The sequence below is a fragment of the Vombatus ursinus genome, unplaced genomic scaffold, assembly GCF_900497805.2.
Source record: "Vombatus ursinus unplaced genomic scaffold, bare-nosed wombat genome assembly UNPS02014770.1, whole genome shotgun sequence".
Taxonomy (NCBI): domain Eukaryota; kingdom Metazoa; phylum Chordata; class Mammalia; order Diprotodontia; family Vombatidae; genus Vombatus; species Vombatus ursinus.
Window position 1 is genome coordinate 35,311,378 of NW_020954548.1, and position 9,883 is coordinate 35,321,260.

Below are 9,883 nucleotides of genomic sequence, written 5' to 3' on the forward strand. Positions count from 1 at the left end.
GTAGGTGTTTAGCAACCACATCTGCCAGTTCTGTCAGTAACCTAGCATGTTTCATCAGTCTGGTGACTGAAACATTATCAAGGGCAGGTAGGTGTACTTTTCTATTTAGTAGTTACTTAACAGAAATTAGGATATGATATAAAAAATTAAGAAACGTGGGCTATCTAGCTGTACCAGATCTAAAAGTATGTTATAAAGCAGCAGTCATCAAAACTAATTGGTACTGACTAAGAAATAGAGTGGTGGATCAGTGGAATAGGTTAGGTCCACAAGACATAGTAGTAAATGACTATAGTAATCTACTGTTTGATAAACCCAAAGACTCCAGCTTCTGGGATAAGAACTCACTATTTGACAAAAACTGCTAGGAAAAACTAGAAAATATTATGGCAGAAAGTAGACACAGATCAACATCTCACACCCTATACCAAGATAACGTTAAAATGGGTATATGATTTAGACAGAAAGGGTGATACCATAAGCAGATTGGGAGAGCAAGGAATAGTTTATCTGTCAGATCTATAGAGAAGGGAAGAATTTATGATCAAGCAAGAGAGAACATAATGAAATGCAAAATGGATAATTTTGATTACATTAAATTAAAAAGGTTTTGCACAAACAAAAGCAATGTAACCAAGATTAGATGGAAAGCAGAAAGCTGGGAAACAATTTTTATAGCCTGTGTTTCTGATAAGGGCCTCATTTCTCAAATATATAGAGAACTGAGTCATTTATAAGAATACAAGTCACTCCCCAATTGATAAATGGTCAAAGGATATGAACAGGCAGATTTCAGATGAAGAAATTAAAGCTAAATATAGTTATATGAAAAAATGCTGTAAATCACTATTGACTAGAGAAATGCAAATTAAAACAACTCTGAGGTACTACCTTACACCTATCAGATTGGCTAATATGACAGAAAAGGAAAATGATAAATGTTGGAGAAGATGTGGGAAAATTGGAACATACATTATTGGTAGAGTTGTGAACTAATCTAACCATACTGGAAAGCAATTTGGAACTATGTCCAACCAAACTGTGCATACTCTTTGATCCAGCAATACTACTACTAGGTCTGTATCCTAAAGAGATCATAAAAAAGGGAAAAGGACCCACAAGTACAAAAATATTTATAACAGCTCTTTGTGGTGGCAAAGAATTGGAAATTGAGGGGATGCCCATCAGTTGGGGAATGGCTGAAAAAATTGTGTTACATGAGTATAATGGAATACTATTGTTCTATAAGAAATAATGAGCAGGTGGACTTCAGAAAACCTGGAAAGACTTATATGAACTGATACTGAGTTAAATGAGCAGAACCAGGAGAACATTGTATACAGTAACCGCCACGTTGTGTGATGATTGACTTTGATAGATTTGGCTCTTCTCAGCAATGATCTGAGACAACTCCAAAAGACTCACGATAGAAAATGCTATCCACATCCATATCTGAAGTTTGAATGCAGATTGAAGCATACTATTTGCTCTTTCTCTTTCTTTTTTTTTTTGTTCTGTTTCTTTTTTATCGTGGTTCCTCCTATTCATTCTAATTCTTCCTTACAACATGACTAATGTGAAAATTAAAAAAAAAAAAGAGCTCCCTTTTCCCCTGAGTCTAGCTCTACATTTTAAAGGTAATGGCAAAAGGATTAAGTTATTTGTTCAAGGTCACACAGGTAAGTAGCTGAATGGAGATTCAAACCTGTGTTCTCTGACTTCAAGTCTACTGCTATTTACACTATACCATCTGGTTTGGTTCAGATGGTCATTTGCTAAACATTTGGACTTTAAAAGATTTCTAAGTACATTCTAAAACCATCTATTATTTCACAGAAGTTTTTGAATAACCATCTAGCCAAAAAGATAAGTACTTAAAACAATTCACATTCTTCAAATCAAGATAAACAAGTTACTAAATCCAAGAATTTTCATATAAAGAGGATGCTCAGAATTAAATAAACCTATTTAATGAATAGTGTAAGATTGAGAAACCTTGTTTAGTGTTGTTTGGTTGTCTGGATTTATGACTAACAAGAATAATGAATATGGCATTCTCTTCTGTTAAGACAAACAGTAACATAAGTATAGTACTCCTATGGGCCACCTCTGGCAACTCACATTTGCAAGTTGCGTCCAAGAAGGGGAAAGACTACCTTATGTTTAAAGGACTCTGTGGGTCTGTATTCCTAAAACTTTATTTCATGATGTGTTTCCAGAAGACACACTTATCTCAAAGCAAAGTCATTAATATTAAAATGTGGCATATTAAGAACAGTAGCAACAAGAACACTGCCTGCATTAACTTGGGGTGCTTTCAAAGTACACATTGTGTTAGCAGCAATAATGGACACCCCTGGAGTTCATGAGAGAAGGTTCCCAAGTTGTTGTTCGTCCTTCATTCTTGAAAAGGACTAATGACAACACGAGGGTGATGTCTAGATGTGCACGTGAATTAGATTTAAGTGAGGCAGAGCTGAGCAAAGTTATCAGCCTCACTCTCTCCTCCACAGTCATCAAAGTCTAGTGGCAAGACAAAAGTCAAGAAGACTGGTGATGGCCTGGGATACAGTCGGTGACCTTGGCCTTTCTAAATTAAGGTCTTTCCCAGGTCTCAGTTGATGAGAGGCAAAGCCTATTCAACAACTAAGGGCAAGGTAAGAATAGAGATAAAAGATGGCTTAATTTACAAAAAAAAAAACCAAAAACAATCTGGGAGGAAAAGACCCTCAAAGTTTCTGACTAGAACAGAAAACAATTTCTATTTACATTCATTTTAATCCTTATAAACTGAACTGGGAGGCTTGGGCTGGGGGCTATTCTTAGCCATTTAATGAAAACCAGAGTGATTTGGATTTACAGGTATTGTCAAGTAGTTCTATTTGCAACACAATGGGCTTTTTAAAAGCCTGTTTTTATATTTATATTCACAACACTTAGAATGGCACCTGGCCCATAGTTAGTGCTTAATAAAGGCCTTTTGCCTCCTAGACAGACTGAATCCAAGCCTTTGATGTCCTTACATAACTCCCACTGATTAAGGTCTTGCTTTGTTCAATGGAAGTTGTTTCACTGCCTAGCTGTTGTCATCATCAGCTTTATCTTCTATATCTTCTGGAATTCTGACCTAGAGCACTGCTATGCATTTTTCTGGAACAAGCTAGAACCTTTACCCTAGGTCAGGATGAGCAGAAACCTCCCTCACTCTATTCCCTTGGAGTCTGGGCTCTGATGCCTGCTTTCTCCTGAGGATCTGTGTCCCCATCCCTGACATTCAGCTCTCTCTTCTCCCAAACTTGAATGTGCTCAATAGCTTCAGGCTTCATGCAAATACATATCTTTTATGACCATATACTCCTGTTTTGTTGTTGATTGCTGAGTCATTCCAGTCCTGTCCAACTCTTTATGACCCCATTTGGGGTTATCTTGGCAGAAATACTGGAGTGGTTTGCCATTTCCTTCTCCAGCTGATTTTACAGATGAGGAAACCAAAGCAAACAGGGTTAAGTGACTTGCTCAGGGTCACACAGCTTATAAATGTCTGAGGATAGATTTGAACTCAGGAAGATAAGTCTTCCTGACTTCAGGCCCCTTGCTCTATCCACTGAGCCACCTAGCTGTCCCAGTGCTCCTATTACAAGATGCAACTGACAATGGAAAGAGAAGACAGAGAAATCTCAGCCTTCCTTCATTCTCCAAAAGGAGTGAAGGAAAAGGAAAAAAAAAACTAAGGGCTGAGTTCTTCCCCCATCACTGGTTCTCTTCTCAAGTTTTCTCCAAACTTCAGTTTCTGGTGCAGCTAGCTTTTCCCCTTTCTAACTCTCAGTCCTTCTGGTTTAAAGACATTAGTTAGTGACTGTAGAAAAGAGCACTGGAGTCATGTCTTCTTTGGCATTCTTTAGCCTCATTCATAAATCCTTTCATATTTAAACAAGATACTCAAGATCTTATCTTAATAAAAGGAAAACAATAAATGTTGGAGAAGATATGGGGAAACTGAGACACTAATGCATTGTTGGTGGAGTTGTGAACAGATCCAACCATTCTGGAGAGCAATTTGGAACTATGGCCAATGGGCTATAAAACTCTGCATATCCTTTGATCCAGCAATACCACTACTAGGTCTGTATCCAAAGAGAGCATAAAAAAGGGAAATGGACCTACATGTACAAAAATATTGATAGCAGCTCTTTTTGTGCTGGCAAAGAATTGGAAATTGAGGAGATGCCCATCAATTGGAGAATGCCTTAACAAGTTGTGTTATATGAACGTAATGGAATACTATTGTTCTGTAAGAAATGATGAGCAAGTGGATTTCAGAAAAACCTGGAAATTGATGCATGAACTGATGCAAAGTGAAATGAGCACAACCAGGAGAACATTGTCTACAATAAGAGTAATATTGTATGATGAACTGAGTGATTTAGCTATTCTCAGCAATAAAATGATCCAAGACAATCCCAAAGGCCTAATAATGGAAAATGCTATCCACATCCAGAGAAAGAACTGATGGAATCTGGATGAAAATCAAAGCATACTATTTTCACTATATTTTTTTTTTGTAGTTTGTCCCTTTTGTTCTGATTCTTCTTTCACAACTTGACTAATATGGAAATATGTTTTATATGATTGCACATATATAAGCTAAATCAAATTGCTTACTGTCTTAGGGAGAAGGGAGGGGAGAAAAGGGAGGTTGGGAGAGAGAAAATTTGGAACTCAAAGTTTTATTTAAAAAAATAATGTTTATAATTGATTTAACATGTAGTTGGAAAAAATAAAATACTATTTAAAAAAAAAAAGATCTGAATAAAGATAAGATACAAATGGACCACATCTTTAAATCTCACAGCCTTTCACCTTTTCCCCTTTACAGCTGGTAATTTCATCATCAGGACAGGTAGGTGGTGTTTCGGATAGAGTATCTGGCCTGGAGTCAGGAAGACTTGAGTTTAAATCTGTGCTCAGCCACTTACTAGCTGTATGACCCTGGGCAAGTCATTTAATCCTGTCTGATTCAATTTCATCATCTGTTAAATGAGTTAAATGGCAAACCACTACAGTATCTTTGCCAAGAAAACCCCAAAAAGGGGTCACAAAGAGTTGGACAGGACTGAACAACAAAAATTTCACTGATGGGGGTTATGGTTGAGGGTGGGAAGTAGAGGAGACTCATTTGATCAGATCAATTCCCTACCTGAAAGAAATGTCAGAAGAATAGATGAGTTTTAAAATTGCAATGTCAATACAAGTGGACTGATTTCTCAAAATAAAAAAATTACTGAATAGATTTGAAAGGAGCTTCCAATAGTATCTTATTTTCATATACATATCCATATACAAACTTTGGGTACATATCCAAAGAATTAGATAGAGTTTGGGAGAGAGGGCACTAGGGGTCAGGAAAGGTTTCGTGCAGAAAATGGTGTTTGAGCTGTATCTTAAAGGTAGAGAGGGGCTGTGGGAGGATGAAGTGAGGAGGGAGTACACTCCAGGCATGTGGGGTGTCCAATACAAAAACATGTTAGGAATCATGAGAAAGCCAGTTTTCTGGATTGCAGAGTGAGAAAGGGGGTTCAGTGTCCAATGAGGTTGGAAATATAGGTTAGGGGCAGGTTGTGTAGGTTTATAAAAACTAAAGAAAGGAGTTTACATGTCACCTCAGAGGCAATAGGAAGCCATTATAGAAAGAGTCACAAATGGAGATCTCTAAGAAAAAATTATTTTGGCAGCAATGTACAGGATTGCCTGGAGTAGCAGGATGCTTGCGTCAGCTGTGAGAAGTGGTAACGGTCTGAACTGAGGTGCTGACCAAATTAGTTGTCATCCAATCAACTGAACTATGGTGTAAGTGGAGACATTGGGGTTAGATGTGAAAGATGGTATGAAGGTAGAAATTGCAAGATTTGGCAACTGATTGGATATGTGGGGTAAGGAAGAATAGAGCCAGGATAATGTCAAAGTTATGAACCTGGGATATAGGAGGAATGGTGATGCATTCCATAGAAACAGGAAAGTCTGGAAGAGGGGAAAGTTTTGGGAAAAAGGTAGTAAGTTCAGTTTGTTGCATAAATTTTCTTTAGATTCATTAATTTTTTATAATTTGTTTAACAAAATTCATGTTCTTCAGGGTCTGCCCAAATAAACTAATAACTCATTTGCTTTGGGAACTGAATATCTATTTTACTCTTCAAAATTTGTAGTTTTATGATCTAAGTAAGGTATTATGGTATTATGTAGTGGCCATGGTTGTTCAGTAGAATAGATATAGGTTGACCATTTAGATTTACAGAGTTCAACAAGTATGAACTCAGAGCAACGCTTCCTGAAATTTTTTTCCAATTAGTTAAAACAGAAAATGGACCTGAGGGGGTTCTGTCCTGAAAGTTTGACCAGCCTGGATTCTGTAATGAAGACTGATTACTTAAAATAGAACTGAGCCTTATGTCAGCTTTTGTATCACTAGTAATAGGGATCCCACTGAATACTAGAGATTTACTTCAGACTAGATTAGATATATAATGGAGAATTTAGACAGGAAGGGTGATTACAAATGATAAGTAGACAGGCAAGTCTCTTGATTTTTTTGAGAAGAAGGTGAAGAAGCACAGGATTTGGAAGAATCCTAGTTCTAACGGGTATTTGCTCAGAAATACATGTGGCCTTTCTGTTGAAATGAGTTTCCTGAGCCAAGACTTTGATTTCAAGTGCTGAATCACAATCCCTCTCTCCCTCTCCCTCTTTTCTTCTTCTTCTCTCCTCTCCCTCTCTTAACGTCAGGAGATTGATGTGACTATCTGGCTGATTTCTGCCTTAGTTGAACAGTTTAGGAGGTTTTTCAGGTGCAAGAGACAGTCATACAAACAATATACTAACCTGCCCAGTAGATCTCTCAATTTTGGATTGAAACTTTATCACTTTTCTACTTCCTCATCTCTAGAATATGTAAACTATGCTGGTGCTTGCTTGCTGGAAAATTCCCAGAGATGAAAATCTGGAAGAGTCTGAATAGCCTAATCACTTCCTGGGGTTAAAATTATTGCATGAGTTTTCTTTAGATTCATTGGCTAGCTACTGCCAACTAGCCTGCACAAGAAACAGGAAACCCTCAGAGTGAGAAACACTTCACAGCTGCTGATGGACATGTGTCTCTTATAATTCAACTAGTAATATTTATACCATTCTACCATTCAGGGAGTTATTCCTTAGTGATGGAAACAGGAAGTATGAGAGTTATAGAAGAGGGTGGTCAAAGTAGAGAGGAAAAGTGTACTTGTTACAACAAAAGATGCTTATCACTGGTTAGAAAGAGAACCATACAGGGGCAGCTCGGTGGCACAGTGGATACAGCACCGGACCTGAAGTCAGGAGGACCTGAGTTCAAATGTGACCTCACACCAAACACTTGACACTTACTAGCTGTGTGACCTTGAGCAAGTCACTTAACCCCAACTGCCTAAAACAAAAACAGAAACAAAACAAAACAAACAAACAAAAAAGAGAACCATACATCCTTTGTGAGACGAGATAAAGAAAAGGATGTACCACCTTGGGCTATCAAAAATATTTCCTAGCAAATTGAGATGGAAAGGAAATAGTGGAGGAAGTAAGCTTGATGTAAGCTGATCCTGCAGTACCCTTGAGGCAATACATGGCAAAATGGTGAATATAAAACAAAATGGAGTTAGTTATGTCAATTGTTGAAACATCACTCTTACAAATCAATTTTTAACATGTTTCTGACATGCTGATTTTAAGATGTCTGAGAATATCCACTTTGAAATGTCCAATAGGCAGTTGGTTATGGGGGAATTGCAGGTCAGGGGGCTTTACATCTGTGTGTTACCTGCTTAGAGATAACAGATCCCTTTGGAGTTAAACCAAAGGGAACTGATGAGGTTACCAAGAGACAACCCCAATGGAGAACAGAATTGAGTCAGAATAGACAAAATCCTTGGGCAACACCACAATTATGGGTTGTGATATAGATGATGGGCCAACCAAGGAGACTGAAAAGTGGTCAGGAAGAGAACCAGTCAAGAGTAGTGTCATGAAAACCCAGAGAGTAGGGAGCATCCAGAAGGAAAAGGGGGTCCATTGTGCCAATGCAGCAAATAGGTCAAGCAGGATGAGGATTGAGAAAAGACCAACAAATCTGGTAATTAAGAGATCATTGCTGACTGGAAAGAGCAATTTGAGGCATGAGGTTTAGAAACCAGATTGCAAAGGGTTGAGGAGTGAGAGGAGAGAAGTGGAAAGCAAATTGTAGACAGTTTTTAAAAAGTTTGGTTGATAAAGGTAAGAAATAGAAGATGATAATGCAGAAAAATTTGCATAGGTTCAAACCAAAAGGATGGTCTGAAACTTACCATGCCACTGCTAATTCATGCAGGATTGGCACAGATGATATCAGCCAAAGTTGAATTAAAATCAAGATATACTGAAGGAATAATTGAGAACAATATAATATGCTAAAGAGTTCTGTTAAAAATGAGAGCACAGAAATTTTAAATATATATATCCCTAACAATTTTGCGGGAAAATTTATAAAGGAAAAAACTCAGTCTTGTAAGAAGAAATAGGTTAAAAAAAATCCGAAATTCTTCCCTAGGAACAGGATAATCCACCAAAAGATAAATAATAACTGATTAGAAACAAAGTATCAAACAAGCTTTATCATAGATAAAGAGAACTCAATGGTAAAAGCAAAAGATACATATGTTTTACTTCAAGCACATTTGGGCCATGTACAAAAACTGATTACCTGCTGGGCCACAAAGACGGAAGAATACAGAATACCAGAGATTTTTTTTATTCTGCATTTATGAGTCATATTGAAATAAAGCCAGCAGTAAAGAATGATAATGAGCAAACTAGATGGCACAGTGGATAGAATGCCTGGCTTGCAGTCAGGAATACTCATCTTCATGAGTTCAAATCTTGCCTCAGACATTGTGCTAACTATATGACCTGGGCAAGTCCCTTAACCCTGTTTGCCTTAGTTTCCTCATCTGTAAAATGAGCTGAAGGAAGTGGCAAACCACTTCAGTATCTTTGACAAGAAAACCCCAAATGGGGTCATGGAGAATTGGACATGACTGAAAAATACTGAACATCAACAAAATAATGACAATAATAACTTAATAATGAACTTTAAAACATAATAATGAAATAGTAGTAAATAGTAAATAAAAGTAGCAAATAATAACTTTTTAGGGAGGTGATAGTTACATTGCACATTTTCTCAGGGCTCATCTGGAGAATTATGTTTAGTTCTAGAGCCAGTAAGGACATTGATAAGGGGGAAAGAGTTCAGAGGAGGATACTACTCATCCATGCCTACCCTTCCCTGTGTGACTCACATGTCCTCCCATAAGTTTAACATAAGGATCCACCTAGCCTGTGTGGTGGGGACGGGGAGAGTTCCCCACTTCCTTATGCTATTGTAAAGATACCAGTGAACCAGAAAGGCAGTCCAGTGGTAATACCTTGCTTTTGGCACAGGGCCAAGTTGTTTTTTGATAATACATTTCTTTGATGATATCCTTTACTCCCAAGAATGGCTAAATAAATTCATTGCTTATTGTTAAAACTGTGTCAATAGAATTAAAATGATGATACTACTTAAATTAATTTAGTTCTATACTAAGCAAACTAACAAGGGGATACTTTATAGAACTAGATAAAATCATAAAATTCATATGGAGAAACAAATGGCCTATACTATCAAAAGAAATAATTTTTAAAAAGTAGGAAAGAAGGGATGGTAGCATTTCCAGATCTCAAAGTTTGCTGTAATGCAGAAATCATCAAAATTATTTAGTATAATTATTAAAATGGAAAATTAGATCAGTGGACCATACTAAGTAAGGAAAAGTCAGAA